The sequence below is a fragment of the Ursus americanus genome, chromosome 17, assembly GCF_024610735.1.
Source record: "Ursus americanus isolate L20-20 chromosome 17, mUrsAme1.1.p, whole genome shotgun sequence".
Classification (NCBI taxonomy): Eukaryota; Metazoa; Chordata; class Mammalia; order Carnivora; family Ursidae; genus Ursus; species Ursus americanus.
This window is the reverse complement of record NC_142143.1, coordinates 33,572,067-33,586,864: the sequence shown is the minus strand read 5'-3', so window position 1 is coordinate 33,586,864 and position 14,798 is coordinate 33,572,067.

Below are 14,798 nucleotides of genomic sequence, written 5' to 3'. Positions count from 1 at the left end.
ATGAATAGGTGTTATTACTCAATTAAAAAAGTAGGAGGAACAATATTAATTATAATCATCTGGAAACTTTTCAGCTCCAATTAATCTACACAATGAAGAACGGGCTCATTTGAAATGTAGATGTAACATATCTGTGCCACAGTGTCTACAAACAAAATTAACTACCCTGAAGAAGGCTTTATAATATCATTGCTAATATTTGCTCATGTCAGGGATCTGCTGTGTTTTCTCTAGAGGTCAGATGCTAATACTAGCACAGCCCGTTGCCTAGGTACCACCACACTTATCCAGCCCTTCTTAAGCTAACCAGCAATTAGTTTTGTGAACAGAGGAATAATGGCTTTCTTCTGACATTCCTAAAACAACTTTTATTTGAACTGCTTCATGGATGTTTTCTTTCTTTTTATACCACTAAGTGATAATTAACATTTTCATTAAATAAATATTAAAAATACCAGATGAAGTCATCTAGAAAATTCTTGCAATGGATTAGATTGATTTACTAGTATTGTTGTGATATCTCTTTCTACCATGCCCAAATCCACAGAATGAAATTACTCTCTAATAATTACTCATGGTGTTCTTTTATGTTATATATGAAAATATTATATGAGATCTACATATTTATAATAGAAAATATAGCACCAAAATAATGCAATTATTTTTATTGTGAACAAATGTGTATGTGTGTGTATTTATATATATATATATATATAATACATATATAAATATGTAAATACACACAATATCAAGAAATAATTTTTACTCTTTAGTTTACTATTCATATGGAAGACTTTCTCAAAGAATAGCAAGAGGGAGGGGCGCTTGGTGGCTCACAGTTAGGTGTCAGTCTGTTGATTTCCCCTGAGGTCATAATCTCATGGTCTTGGGATCAAGCCCTGAGGCAGGCTCCATGCTGTGCAGGGAGTTGGCTTGAGATTTTCTCTCTCCCCTCCCTCTCTCTCTCTGGCCTCCCCCCACTCAAGCACAGAGGCATGTGAGCTCTATTTCACTCTCTCTCAAATGAATGAATAAATATAAAAAAAAAAAATAACAAGAGGGAATGTGTCCATTGTTTTGTAATTTCTCATATGTAATTTATAGCTTATTATTAAAAGAAATGAGAAAAAGTCATTGATTTTTTAAAAATCATTATTTAACTAAATTTTACAGAAAAAAAATGATACTAAATTCATTATTTCATTGCCTATAAAACTAATAAACCTTTGTGTATTTATATATATTATTCATAACGTAATATTGCTGGTCATTTTTTTATTACTAACATTTTATTAACAGTGAAAAGTGAAGAGCCCCCTCCCCGCCAACTAAAGCAATTTCATAAGCATAACAAAGAAGCCTGTAATCAGGAAAAAAAACTATTTTGATTTAATTTGGTTAGAAACCATCTTGACACAGTTGAAATTTATAGTCACAATTTGCCCAAATGATTGAAAGTAATCCTTTAGCAAGATAAGATAGTATTTTGATGTGAAGTTGAATTATTCTTTTCACTGTGTTCCTTTTGTCTCTGTGTAAAGCTAAACCACAATTTTAATTGCTTTTATCTCTAGCAATATAAAATAAAAAATTTTATGCTTTAAAAACTAATTAAAATTGGACAAAACAACGATACCCATCTTTTACCCTTAGCTTTCAGCATGCATGGAAAACAACAAACTGAGCATGTATATAAAAAATTGTTAATCTTTGGAAGTTAATGTATAAATACTACAAATTAGGAATTTTAAAACTTATACTTGGCAACTAACATTATACTTATGCAAACATTTTATGATAGTTTTTACTAATTAATTTTAAAATACTTTGGTAAGCTGTTGTGTTATTTTCACTAAATTCAACTGTAATTTACTTCATCTGAACTTAAATAATGTCAGTAGCAAAGTCGAGCCAGATTACTTTGATATTTCAAATATGACTCAATTTAGCAAATTTCACAATCCTTTTTTGTCATATCTGTGGGAAGTGGTTAATTCTAAAGATCAGTTCTGTCATGTTTGACCAAATCAACAGATGATGAATGAAATCATAGCGAATAGTTCAGTAAGCATAACCTGGCTTTATTTCTGATATTAGAAAGTAATTATTTGTAAAGGGAGAAATCTCAATTTCTTACTGCCAGTTTTATTAATAGAAATTTAGTTGCACTGTATATAATTTGTAATTTCCTAATCTTTCCTCCTTGCCAAAGAAGAAACTAACCAGATTATGGAAGATTTTATTCTTGATATATTTGTAAAAAAAATGCAATCACATCTCAATTGATAAACATTTCTGGATTATCTTTTCTGGGAGATGTCTCCTAAAAATTACAAAATCAAAAAAGATGAAGCATAGTTATAATCTCATAATATGAAGCTGATAATGGGAATATATAATTAGATCTATTCCAGGCTCTTGGAATATGTGATCAAGCCACAGAGGACTTGATGTATCTCATGTATGTAGAGAGCCATTTTTGGAGAGTTTCTAATATTTGCAAAAAGTAAAATAAAAATCAAGTTACTCTTGCTAGCATGGCTAGCAAGAGGCAACCAGTGCATGAATGTGACAATCAGTGCTTTTTGCTAAGTATTTCCAGTATTCATCATTGTGGACATAGTTAAGATCCATCCTCCAGAACTCTCCTTTTCCTCTGGTGGTGTGAGGTGGCTGCTCCTTCATTATTAGCTTGAGTCCCTGAATGATCTATAGAGCAGAAATCCCTCCCCGACTTGAAATGAAGAGATAGCATGAACAAGAAGGAAATAACATTTTGTAGTTTTTTTTTTTTAAATAATATTATAAATTTGCCTTTCTCAATTGACAGGATGTAAGTAAAACCTGTGAACTTGGACATTTTACTCCATGTCCAAGGCTTGCTTTTTCTTCACTGTTCCATCCTGTCAGAGCATGTGTGTAGTAATCCTTAGTAGGTCATAACATCAATAGAATAGGTCATATCCAGCATCTTTAAATAAAGAAATTAAAATAGTGGAAAAAACAGCAGAACTAAATGATAAATTCATCAGAATCTATCTATCTATCTATCTATCTATCTATCTATCTATCTATCATCTATCTATCTATCTATCTATCTATCTATCTATCTATCTATCATCTATCTATCATCTATCATCTATCTATCTATCTATCTATCTATCTATCTATCTATCTATCTATCATCTATCTATCTATCTATCGATATGATCACTTCATTTATATATAAGTACAAGGTAAAATGTAGGTCACAGTCCAAAATATGATATAAGCAATAAGGTATTTGAAAAAAAGGAAAATAAAAACATACTAATATATCATAATTTTGTGTTATAATTAAAGTAGTGCTCAGAGGGAAATTTATAGCACTGAGAGTTGTATTAGAAAATAAACATTGATTGATCGATATGAGGAATATTTATAAAATGTCTTTAGCGTCAAGGAAATACAGTTTAAAACCACAGAGATACCATTGCACATCCTCTAGAATAGCTAAAATTAAGAACCAAACAAAAAATGTGTCAGTACCAAACGCTGGAAAGAGTAATATTACCCAGCTATTCTACCCCTAGATATTTACCCAATAAAAGTTAAAATATATGTCCATACAAAATCTTACACATGAAGTTTTATAGTAGCACAATTCATAATAGTAAGAAAAAATTAAAATAATCAGGTGTCCATCAATAGAATAACTGAATGGGTCTGTGTATACAGTGGGATACCATTCAGTGCTAAAGGAGGACAAATTAGTGAAACATGCAGCAACTTGGATGATCTCAAAGATATTATGCTGAAAGAAGCCAGATACAAAAGAGTACCTATTGCATGATGACATGTATGTGAAATTCTAAATATAATTGAATTAATTTATAGTACAAAAACCAGATGATTATCTGCGGTTGGGGATGGAGATGAGTAGCTGGAAAACACCATGAGTAAAATTTTTTGGATAGAGAAATGTTCTCTGAAATGGTGGCTACATGGGTGTACATACATTTCTCAAAACTCTCCATACTATACACTTAAAATGAGTGCATTTTACTGCATACAATTATAGCTCATCCAGGTTGGGACAGTTTGGATATTCAACAAAATATTGCTTGATTTTCAGAAAACAGTGTTCATGAAAAGATGTTTTAAAAAATAAGAAATACTGATGTGACAGAAACTTTTTTTTTTTTAAATGGCTTTTTTCTCCATTGCCACACATAGCCAGACTATGTTTCTTATCAGCTTAGTTAGGTATGGCTATGGGAATAAGTTCTGGCTATTGGACTGTGAAAACAGTGTTGTTTGCCTATTCCAGGCCTGGTTCATGGAAAAGACCTCCATATGATATCCTCTTTCTAGGATCTGTCTTCTTTTGCCAAATAGGTGAAAATACTCAAGCAACTTTGGAAGATATCTTTTGAAGACGGCATAGTCTTCATAAGTCTGAGCATCTGAATGACTATATAACAGCTACCCTTATGTTATCAGTTAATATATACACCTAGAAACATCTTGAGCTGTTCATATGAATAAACAAAATGAATTTATATTTTTTATAGTCTCTACATAGCCTACTCTAATAACATTTGGTATAAAATTCTGCAGAAAAGAATTCTGAAATATCTACATTTAACCTAACAGACTTTGATCATCTTGGAATAAAAATTAAACTGCTGGCTATCTGCTTACAAAGACTTAACATAACTTGGTCTTAGGTAGTCTGTGATTTTACTTTCTATCACTCGCTCCCCCTTTTCATATATTTCAACCCAATGACTTTTTTACCATTACTCAAACATGCCAGCACGTTTTGTATCCAGCACTTTTGCACACGATATTTTTTTGCCTGGAAACAATATTCCCCAAGGTAATAGCATGGCTCTTAACATGACCTCACCGTTTAATCTATTAATGAAAAAATAACCTACTCCCATTCTATCATTTTCTGCCCTTTGATCTGGCTTCATTTTTCTTCAGGAACCTAGTACTACCTTTCAGTGTATCATATAATACACTTATTGTTAATCTGTTGATTTCTTGTCTCTACTACTGATTCTTGTCTACTACCAGAATATAAATTGCATGAGAGTATTAATAACAGCTACAGGAGTACATACTAATTATTCAATAAATGTTTGAGGAAGGAATTAATTAATCTATGAATATAATTATTGAGAATTTTGATCTTCTTAGAAATCAATGAGCAGAGCAGCCAAGCAAAGACAATGAATATGTTAACATGAGTAACTCACCCTTTCATTGTAAGGTGCTCACTTTCCAGTTGGTCAAAACGTAATTATTATGCCTATCTTCTTTGATTTTTATCTGAAAATCAGGAAGAAACATCTTGACAGCTAACATCAAAGAATTAGCATTTCCATAAATGTGAACAACTAAAGGATTTATTATTTAAAGAACTTGTCTGTGTTTGGGTAAAGTGTTAGGATGAAAACATTTGCAGATATATTTTAGATATTTGAGTACACTGTTCAATTAAAGCAATAAAGTATGTACAAAGAAAGGCACCTCAAGACAGATATATTGATTTTCTTTAAATAATTTTCTTCACTTTAATATGCTTTTAAACTCTTTGGTTGCAGGGATTTATTATTTATAACAATAAAGAAAATATAAAATACTGTATACTACCTGATAAAGTTACAGGTGCAGGTTTATCTACAGGTTAGTTAGCTAAAAGCCACCAATTTTATCCAAATATTGTTGGATAAAGAATGCATGTTAGTTAAAACATGAGTCCAAAAGAAGAAAAATGTATCACCATAGGTTATATGTAATGATTTGCATGCCTATATCTTTTATTAGTTTGTCTTACCCAAAAGTAAGTACTGTATTCTTGCCATCATTATATCGACAGTACTAAATACAGATTCTTTTTTTATTTATTTAAATTCAATTAGCCAACATGTAGTACATCGTTAGTTTTTAATGTAGTGTTCAGTCATTCATTAGTTGCGTATAACAGCCAGTGCTCGTCATATCACGTGCCCTCCTTAATGCCCATCACCCAGTTACCCCATCCCCCCACCCATCTCCCCTTCCATAACCTTCAGTTTGTTGTACAGAGTCAAGAGTCTGTCACGATTTGTCTCCCTCCCTGATTTCTTCCCATTCAGTTTTCCCTCTCTTCCCCTAAGATCCTCTGTGCTCTTTCTTATGTTCCACATATGAGTGAAACCATATGATAATTATCTTTCTCTGATTGACTTATTTCACTTAGCATAATACCCTCCAGTTCCATCCATGTCGATGTAAATGGTAGGTACTCATTCTTTCTGATGGCTGAGTGATATTCCATTGCATATAGGAACCACATCTTTATCCATTCATCTGTTGAAGGGCATCTAGGCTTCTTCCACAGTCTGGCTATTGTGGACATTGCTGCTGTGAACATTGGGGTGCAGGTGCCCCTTCGTTTCGATACATCAGTATCTTTGGGATAAATACCCAGTAGTGCAATTGCTGGGTCATAGGGTAACACTATTTTTAACATCTTGAGGAACCTCCATACTGTTTTCCAGAGTGGCTGTACCAGTTTGCATTCCCACCAACAGTGTAAAGGGTTCCCCTCTCTCTACATCATCGCCAACATTTGTTGTTCCCTGTCTTGTTAATTTTTAGCCATTCTAACCATTCTGACTGGTGTGAGGTGGTATCTCATTGTGGTTTTGATTTGCACTTCCCTGATGCCAAGTGATGTTGAGCATTTTTTCATGTGTCTGTTGGCCATTTGTATGCCTTTTTTGGAGAAATGTCTGCTCACATCTTCTGCCCATTTCTTGACTGGATTATTTGGTTTTTGGGTGTTGAGTTTGATAAGTTCTTTATAGATCTTGAGTATCAGTCCTTTATCGGATATGTCATTTGCCAATATCTTCTCCCATTCTGTAAGTTGCCTTTTAGTTTTGTTGGCTATTTCCTTTGCTGTGCAGAAGCTTTTTATCTTGATGAAGCCCCCATAGTTTTGCTTTTGTTTCCCTTGCCTTTAGAGATGTGTCTTGCAAGAAAGTTGTTGTGGCCAAGGTCGAAGAGGTTGCTGCCTGTGTTCTCCTCTAAGATTTTGATGGATTCCTGTCTCACATTGAGGTCTTTCATCTATTTTGAATTTATCTTTGTGTATGGTGTAAGAAAATGGTCCAGTTTCATTCTTCTGCATGTGGTTGTCCAGTTTACCCAGTACCGTTTATTGAAGAGACTGTCTTTTTTTCCATTGGATACTCTTTCCTGCTTTGTTGAACATTAGTTGCTAAATACAGATTCTTAATCAGTACACAGTAAGTGCTGAAGGGATTTTTTTTTTAATGAAAGATAGAATATTAAATGAAAGAATTAGTATGTGAGTTAGGGTTTCTGGTATTCTTTTTTTTTTTTTTAATATTTTATTTATTTGACAGAGACAGCCAGCGAGAGAGGGAACACAAGCAGGGGGAGTGGGAGAGGAAGAAGCAGGCTCATAGCGAAGGAGCCTGATGTGGGGCTCGATCCCATAATGCCAGTATCACGCCCTGAGCCAAAGGCAGATGCTTAACGGCTGCGCCACGCAGGCGCCCCTAGGGTTTCTGGTATTCTTAGCCTTTTAGTACTCAATTCTAAATGGGAAAGTGTAGTGAAAAAGGTAAAAAACACGTGTTAAAGTACTGTATTTTTGAGGTGAGTAGTTTTCAATTTTAATGTACATAAGTATAATCTGAGGAACTTAAATATTTTAAGTTTCACCTGACTCAGTAAATCTAGGGTAGAGACCAGAATCTATGTCTTTAATAAGAGCTACCGATATTCTACATTTTTATGTGCGAGGCCCTAGAAAGAAACTTTGGCAAATTCTCTATTTGTTTTTTTCAAAAGCTTCAATTGCCATTACTTCCGTATGATACTTAACAATGTAAGTTATCTGGCTTTCTAGCTCAAGGGAAATTAGCATTATCAATTCCCAAAGAACTATAATGCACAGAATTTCTAGGGATCCACTGAGTGCATTTAGCTCAGAAATGTATTTTCCTCCCCATAATTATGCAATAAGATGATTTTATCACAATATTTTAAAGACAAGTAGAATTATTAAGGAAAACTACAAGGCCAGTTGATATTGTCCTCACTAATGCCCACCTATATAATCTTGGCTAAACCTATACTTCTACTAAATCCTGTCCTTCTATTCCACCTCTATCATTTTATTTTTGACTTAACAGTTCTTCCTCACACGTTTTCATCGCTTGGGTGGTTTCACATTTTGGCAGGTCTAGCATCATATCCACATGATTTTACACTCACTAAACTATATAGACCCAGCTGCCAAATTGGAGCAAATGAAAAAGACAGGAATTAGTTTGTAAACACAACCCTCCTTTCACTGAAACATTATGAAAAAACTGTAAAGAAAATAAACGCCATATCCCTGTTTTCTCTTATCTTTATGACTTTGGAGCAAGTAACCAGCTATGGAGAAACAGAATGATGCTTTCTGTATGATTCTCCCTATTATTTTCCCTACATATAATTTAACATTTAATCTAAGATTCTCCTTCTTTTATAATCCATACTTTAGCAGCAGGAAATAAGAAATACGTTTTTCACTAATTGGAGTCTGTCACTAGCTATAACCACTATTTTTGATAATTATTCTTAATTAGGTTTCTGAAAATTGCATATTATATACTCATATATAAGAAAGGTGACATTTTGGCAGCATTTTATCATGCATTTAAAAATAACCTTGAGCCAGTACTCTAAGTCCTTATATAACTTAGTTTCCTCCTCTAGAAGAAATAGCAAAAATACCCTTATGTGGTTATTATGAAATTATATTATATGATGCACAGAAAGTATCACTACCATGCCTAGAAATAAAAGTTCTTAAAGTCACTTTTGTACTCATTCATGCTATAAAACACTGAAGACATTTTTGTCAATGAATGACAAAATGTAACCATCAGGAAATGAACAGAAGTCTCAGTATCAGGACTGTATCTGTGACAACTGAAGATAATGTAAAACCTTACTGGCAAAGTGAAGAACCGATTATACATAAATAACAAAAGATTACATATTCTGTTAAAGAAAAAAAAGCAAATATATTTATTTATTCGGAATATCCTTCACATCCAGTTCCCTGAATTTAGTTTTAGTATTTATTTGGGCTCATGTTCTTTTCACAGATATATTTCATTTTTTCATATTACAGGTTTTCATTTTTAGATATGCATACAATTTGGTGGTAAAATTTTTATTGAAAAGCTCTAACATCAAATATACATCATATGTAATAGATCTGTGCCCAAATAATTCATTAAATACAATGTTTTGTAGCTCTTTCATAATAATATTTTATCTTTAACATGAAGCAATGAAACATAATGGCATGTAGCTATTTCTCCTATATAGATTGAAGTACAAAATGTTGGCCATATTCTGATTTTAGCAAGTCAATGAAAATAAGCAGTTTTGCTTGATTTAGTGAAATAGATGTAAAATATATTGACTCATGAAAATAAATTGTTGGATCAAAGGTGATCCAAATAATCATGGAATTTTCTTTGAGCATTCAGAAAATGATATTTTTGCATTTCACAGTATTGTTTCAGAGGAAAAAGTTTATTATAAAATATTAGAATTATTAATTATGAAAAATCATAAAATACTAATCAAGATTTATTTCTTGTATTTAATATATGTAAACAAACCATCTTTTGACTTAAGTTAAAATGTTGGATAAGGAAACAGATTTCATATCTCTGTATATTTTTTCCTTAGTAATTATTTCAGACAGTGGCTAATTATATTAGAGAAAGATTCAACACTGACAGATGGATTACTTTCAGGTATGTGTGCGAATGTGCATGTATGAGTGTGTTATGTATAATTATATTTGTATAAATATATGAAAAAAATCCTTATACTTTAATATCACTAAAACTCTGGGGCACAAGCTGAAAATTACTTTTCTAAATATCAATTTCCACAAATTTTTCAGATATTTTTTAAAGCTGTTGACCAGCAAATAATATATGAAAGTTTTTTTTTTCAGAAAAGGCTTAGAATATCTTTACATCTAGCCTATCATATATAATCATCTAAATGCTCTTACCTGATCTCAAGTCCATGTAGTTAAAACACACATCGAAGTCCAAAGGAGGATAAATTCTCCCTGGTTTTCTGAGTTTCCTGAGCTTAAATGTGACTATGGCATTTTATTTTCCCGGGAAGCTGGCACATTCTACATATTTTGTACCATGCTGATATTTGCATCCCTTGCCTAAAGGAGAGAGAGAGTTTGGAGCAGCGACCTCAATTTTGTCAGTATAAATTTCCATTATTTTGTCTTTCCCAAACCTCGTTCACACAGTCATCACCTAAAAGGTTCAGGGCTATGATGATATACGGGCAAGGATACAGGCATATATCCTCCTTTTTTTCTCTTCCTCTAGGCATGAGGGGAGTTGGACTCAATGCAAAGGATAAAAGGTAGCTTCTTTTTACATTAAGTCTTATATAGAGATTTGACTTTTAGCCACTCACAAAAATCCATCATTGTAATTCTGAAGAGGTGAGATTTGGGCTCTTGAAAGGGCTCTTACCTAGGGGTCATGACATATAAATTCTAAACAAGGCTTTGTCACATTTCAACTTCAAGATTGGACATTCACTGCAATGTCTCTGTGTCCCAGCCTTACTGTCAGTGTTTACACTAATAAAAAGGCTTCATTTTATAAAACCCATTATGCTATTGTAAGGATTAAGTTAAGTGATACAGTGTATATTTAAACTGCCTTGTAAAGTATAATGTATTACAAAATCATTGAGAAAAGATTTGATGATTTATTCAAGTTAGCAGATATTAATGAGAGGACTAGAGATTTAAATGCGCTTAAATATCTTAAGCAAACTTCTCACAATTTCTGGTTTGATTTAAAAAAAACATAAATGGATGGCGAGCATTATCAAATATGTGGTTTTTTTCAACAATCGACACTATCATATAGTTGTTTTCCTGTTAATATGGTGAATGTCATTAATCACTTTTACAATTAAATCAACATTTTATTCCTGGAGTCTCCGGGATAAAGTAAAAAGGACCATGATGGGTTACCTTATTTAATACTTTTCTGGATTTAATTTGTTAATATTTTATTTAGGATTTTGACATGTATAGTTACAAATGTGATTAGATTGAAGTTTATTTTTCTTGCAGTATCACTACCAGCTTTTAGTAATAGTGATCCTAGTCTCACAAATTAGCTGGGAAATGATCCTTATTATTCTGGTCTCTGAAAGTGTTTGTGCATGATTCTAATTTTCTGTTCCTTAATGCTTGTGAACATAATTTTTGGGGCAGGTGTGTGCGTGTGTGTGTGTGTGTGTGTGTGTGTGTATGTGATTCTCTGTATCCATTTGTTTGTCTTTCTAATTTGGGGAGCATTTTTATTTGCCACCAGTGCTTTTTTTGGTGAATTGTCCGTGCAGGTCCTTTGTTCATTTTCAGTTGAGTTGTGTATTTTCTTATTGTTGAATTTTAAGAGATCTTTGTATTGGATACAATACATATTGTATATATTGGAGAGCGCTTCTTTATCAGATAGGTTTTTTACAATATTTCTTTCAGTTTGTGGCTTGTCTTCTCATTCTCATAACTGTATAGTTCCCAGAGAATTTTTTTTTACTTTTAGTGACGTTAGAGTATCAATTATTTCTTTCATAGATCATGCCACATCCAAAGTTATCACCATATCCAAAGGATCTAGATTTTCTCCTATTATTTTCCCAGAGTTTTTGGCTTTGCTTTACATTTAGGTCTGACCCATTTTTCAGCTCTATGGTATTTGTTCCTTTGTCAAAGATCAGTTGAATACATTTATGTGAATCTATTTTGGGGTTCTCTTTTTCTGTTTCATTGATCAGATTGTCTATTCTTTTGTCTATTCCACATTTCCTTGATTATTGTAGATTTTTAGTAAATCTTTAAGTAGGCTACTGTTGGTCCTCTGATTTTATACTTCTTCAATATTGTTTTGGCAATTCTGGGGGGTTTGCTTCTCTATATAAACTTTAGGATTGTTTTTTGATATCCTCACAAAATGATTTGCTGATATTTTGACTGGAAATATGTTGAATCTCCAGATCAAGTTGGGAAGGATTGACATCTTAACAATACTGAGTCTTACTACCCAGGATCATGGATTATCTCTCCATTTGTTTAATTCTACTTTCAATGCATTCTTCAGAGTTTTGTAGTTTTCCTCATATAGACCTTGTTCATATTTTGTTAAATTTATACCTCAGTATTTTGAGGGAATGCTAAAAAAAGTGATACTGTGTTTTTATTCCAAATTCCTTTTGTTCATTGTTCAAATATAGGAAAAGGGCTTTTGTACGTTAAACTTGTATCCTGCAAGCTTACTATAATTACTTATTAGTTCCAGGAGACTTTTTTGTCAATCTTAACAGAGATTTCTATGTAGATTTTGGATTTTCTATATAGACAATTATGTCATCTGTAAATAAAGGCGGTTTATTTCTTCCATCAATCTGTATACTTTTTTTTTTCTTGTGTTATTGCATAAGGACTTTTTGTGCAGGATTGCTAGTATGATGTTGCAAAGAAGTGGGGAAGGGGGGCATCCCTGCCTTGTTTCTGATCTTAGTTGGGAAGCTTCTAGTTTCTTTTTTTTTTTTTAAGATTTTATTTTTATTTATTTGACAGAGACAGCCAGTGAGACAGGGAACACAAGCAGGGGGAGTGGAAGAGGAAGAAGCAGGCTCCTAGCAGAGGAGCCTGATGTGGGGGCTCAATCCCAGAACGCTGGGATCACGCCCTGAGCCGAAGGCAGACGCTTAACGACTGTGCCACCCAGGCGCCCCAGGAAGCTTCTAGTTTCTAACCATTAAGTATGATGTTGCCTGTAGGTTTTTTGTAAATGTTCTTTTTCAAGCTGACGAAATTCCCTTCTACTCCTAGTTTGCTAGGAGCTTTTTTGTTTTATTATTATTTTTTAATTATAAATGTGTGTTGGGTTTTGTCAAATGCTTTTTTCCTGCATCTATTGATATAATCATTTGATTTTTCTTTTTTAGCCTATTGATGTAATGAATTACATTAATTGATTTTTGAGTGTTGAACCAGCCTTGCATATTTGGGAATCCTACTTGATCAAGATGTATAATGTTTTTATGCATTACTGTATTCAATTTGCTAATATTTTGTTGAGGACTTTTGCATTTATATTTATGAGACATATTGGTCCATAGGTTTTTTTTTTTTCTTCTTATAATGTCTTTATATCTGGTTTTGTTATTAAGGTGATTTTGGTCTCATAGAATGAGTTGAGAAGTATTACCTAAGCTTCTGTCTTCTAGAAGACATTATAGATACTTGGTATAGTTTCTTCCTTAAATATTTGATGTAGTTCACCAGGGAACCTTTCTGGGCTAGCTACTTTCCGTATGGAAAGTTTTAATTGCTGGATCACATCTTTAATAGATACAGGCTTATTCAGATTATCTATTGCTTCTTCTGTGAGTTTTAGTAGTTTATGTCTTCAAGGAATTGGTCCATTTCATCTTATTAGTCAAATTTGTGGACATAGAGAATATCCATCTCCCTGCTTATATTACCCACCTGTTCTTGTATGTTGTCTGCCTTTTCTTTAGAGTCCTTAGCATGGTAATCACAATTTTAAATTCACAGTCTGATCATTTCTACATTTATGCCATATCTGAGTTTGGTTCTGATGCGTGCCCTGTCTCTTCAAACAGTGTTTGTTTCTCTTTTTGTTTTAGTATGCCTTATAAATGTTTTTTTGTTGAAAGTCAGATGTGATATACTGAGTAAAAGAAACTCTGGTAAAAGACCTTTAGTGACGTGGCATTAAAGTGTTGGTAAGGTATGTATTCTATATTTTGCTATGACTGGATCTCAGTCTTTTAGTGAGCTTATGCCTGTGGGCTGTACCCTTCACAACTACGTCTAATTCTCTCCCTCACCTAGTAGGGACATGACGACTAGAGGGGCTGGAATGGGGTGTTTCCTTTCCCTGAGGTCAGTTAGGCTCTGATATAACCCCAATAGGTTATGCTCTGGTAAAAGTAGTTTTTCTTAAGGGCAGACTGTTCTAAAATAGTTTTTTTTTTCCCCCTTCCCCCCTGCCAGAAGCCTGAGGGGATTTTTCTCTGAATTTTACTGGAGAACCTTGTAGAGCTCCATGAGGTAGAACCTACAGAAGTGTGGGGACCCTCTCACCTTTTAACTCTCGGACTTATCTTCACTGAGCCTTCAGCAATACATCAATTATAGTTTGGGTTTTCTTATGAATAGTACTAGTTCCTGGGGAGGTTTCTGCTTATGGGTTTCTACTCCAGTGAATTGTGATTCTCTGTATCCATTTGTCCGTCTTTCTAATTTTGGGGGCAGTGGTTTGCCCTGTGGCCTCACTTCTCTAATGGATCTAAGAAAAATTACTGATTTTCTTGTTTATTCAGCTTTTTATTTGCTGTTAGGATGAATCGGTGACTTCCAAGCTCCTTATATGCCAGACTGGACACAGAAGTCTTAAGTTGATTTTGATATGTTGAATTTTAGGAGAGATTTATCTGCTTCCTCTCAGTTTTCAATTAACTTTTACAAAATTGACTATGTACTTTTTAAAATCCTAGTATTTTTACATTCTAATATGAATGCCTTTTTTTCTGATTTGTTTCTGGTAAATGATGCCGAAGATTTTCCCATTTTATTAGAACAGATATATAATATTAGGAGACAGGAAAGAGAGATCATATGTGTGTGTGTGTGTGAA